Here is a 2,620-nt window from a genome sequence, read left to right on the forward strand (position 1 = left end):
CCAAATTTCTGCATGTGTCCTGTCAAACCTGACATTCTGCCCCAGGAACCCTCAGTGGCCCTGTCTGCTTGGCTGGGGTTCATTAATTGCCCCAGTGCTCAAGTCTACCTGTCTTCCTCCAAACAAATCACTTGTGGTGGCTTCCCAGACATCCTCCCTTACACTCCCACCCAAATCTGACTAAACATTCTGACACAATTGTGGACATTCAGCTGTTTCTCTCTTGATGTCCTTTCTCAGGGACCAGCTGTGCTGAAATTGCCTCTCCAAGCTGAGGGGGAAACAGGAACATGTGGGAGAACGGGATAATTCTGGAGGTAACAGCAGTGAAGAGAGAAAGAGGAATAACAAACAAGTGAGAAGAGTGAACAGAGGAGCAAATAAAAGAGAAAAGAGCAGTCTGGTTGGGATTGGGGGTCGTCACTCATGCATGGTGAGTTGAACATTTTCCATTGGCATCTTCAAGCACACACATGGGCTGGAAGTGCAGTTTAAAGTGGTTACACTGGTCTGGGAGTATCGCTGCAAATTCAAATGTAGGGGTGTTTCAAGTGTTTCCTCAGAAGTTGGCCACCACATCTGATGTGTTTGTAACATTGCAAAAGAAGTTGCAGAGAAAGACAAAGCTCAAGTGCATGTGCAGCTGGGCTTTGCAAGCTGCATGGAATGTGCATGTGGCTGTAATGTACTCACGGGGCAGAGACAGGATCCAAGCAAACAATGAGAGGAGATGCACGTGTTAGAACTTCTGTGTTAGCTGCTCTCTGGACTAGATTGACTTTAGAGGTGACTGCTTTTCTCCTTGCTCAGCATCAGAATAAACGATGCTGCAATTCCTCTATAACGTCACCAGAATAAATTTTGGCCAGGCTAATGAGTTTTATATTAGTACAAATGACACTCCTTCTCGTGGAGGACAACTGAGAGAGAGAGACCAACCCATCTCAGAGTGAGGGATTCTGCTTTCAAGTCTGCCTGTGGGAAAAAAGACTCTTTCATTGCGAGCACACGTGGCTGAGAGCGGCTTTTGAACTGCTGGGACAGTCCTGCCTTTCCCCCACCCCTTCCCCAGCTTGCCAAGGGTTTCCTCCCCCACCTGGGGAATTGGGACTTTGTTTTGTTTCTCCTGAAAGTTTTTGATTGCACCATTTGTTGTTTATTCAGATTTTGTTAATAAAAAGCTGTTTCTTTTCCTTTTTCCACACTTCCACCCGAAGTTTCTTAGTTTCTGAGTTGTAATCTTGTTAAACTAAGACAATTTGGGATAGAAATCAGATTAAAGGTAATGAAACACTGTATTAGAATGAACAATTAGAAATTATAGCACAGGCTTCTTCCTGTCCCCGTGCTGTAAGAAACTTGTCTCTCTCTGAAATGCAGAGGATGTGTTGGGATGTCCGAGATGGAGTCGTGTAACCTCCCCCTCACCACTGCTGACAATGCACCAGGAGAGCACCTTCTCCTTTCAGGATTCTTTGACAGGAGTTCATTTAGTCCTGTTTCACCCCCAGACCTGGAGGTGATGATATTTCTGTGATACTGTCAGGCCACGCCTCAGATGATTCACATCACTTCAGATAAGAACCCAGAAAACACGGCTGTGTCACGTGGCTGAGAAATGCTGCACTGCTGGGAACAGCTGGGACCAAAATACCTCCAGAAAAAGAAGTAAGCTACTTTATATCAGCTCTTATTTGAATACCATGAAGATCTAATCTCAAATATGTGCACTCATATGCAATGTAGTTGCAGATTACAGATCCAGGGTTAGAAGGTCCTCAGGGACTGGAAGCAAGGGAGCATCTAATAAGCATTTCTTTGATCATTATAGAAAGAAGAGAAATTTTCCAGTGTTTTAGGACTATGCACCTATTGTAACTAGTACAGGGCACAGATTATCACCTTTTGTGCAGCCTAGTGGAGCACTTGTTAGTAGTGATCTGAGCATTCTCACCATCACAAGAGGAAAAGAGAGAATGAATATTCTGTTTTTAAAAACCAGACCTGTTGTAATTACTCAGTGTAATCTCACCAAAAGGACCTCCAGACAGGAAGGTGCCTGAATTGGCTGTACATGACAGATGAAAGTCTCTCGTGTCCCTCTGATAATTTTATGGTTTTGTAGATTCTTTTTCAGGCACAGAAATGCTCATAAGAGGTAGCTGAAAAATGAAGCATTGGAACAATGGCAATGTAATAATTTGCCATCTAAACCTGTCCATTATTTTTTTTTAGTTTCACTGAGTGATTCCTTAGTTGAAGGAATTCTGACCATAATTCCATGAGTCCTGAATTCCTCTTGTACAACTCCAACAATATTTTATTGCAGTACAAATCAAAGAAATGTACTGGACACTTCAGATAGTGAGGTAAATACTAGAAATTTCTCTTAATTGACCACTTTCTTCTTTGGAGGGGTAAACTTGCACAGGGAGTAACCCAGGTCTATGCAGATAACACAGCAATATTTTTATGCTGTACAGAGTCTGTAAATCCAAGAACATTTATATTTGCAATTCCAAGCACACAGGGTCCATAGGAGCTGACTTATATGTAACAGGCAGAACATTCTCACCACTTTGCTGTGCTTCCTTGTTTACTTATTTATACTCAGAGAAAG

This window comes from Pseudopipra pipra, chromosome 15 (genome assembly GCF_036250125.1).
Source record: "Pseudopipra pipra isolate bDixPip1 chromosome 15, bDixPip1.hap1, whole genome shotgun sequence".
Lineage (NCBI taxonomy): Eukaryota > Metazoa > Chordata > Aves > Passeriformes > Pipridae > Pseudopipra > Pseudopipra pipra.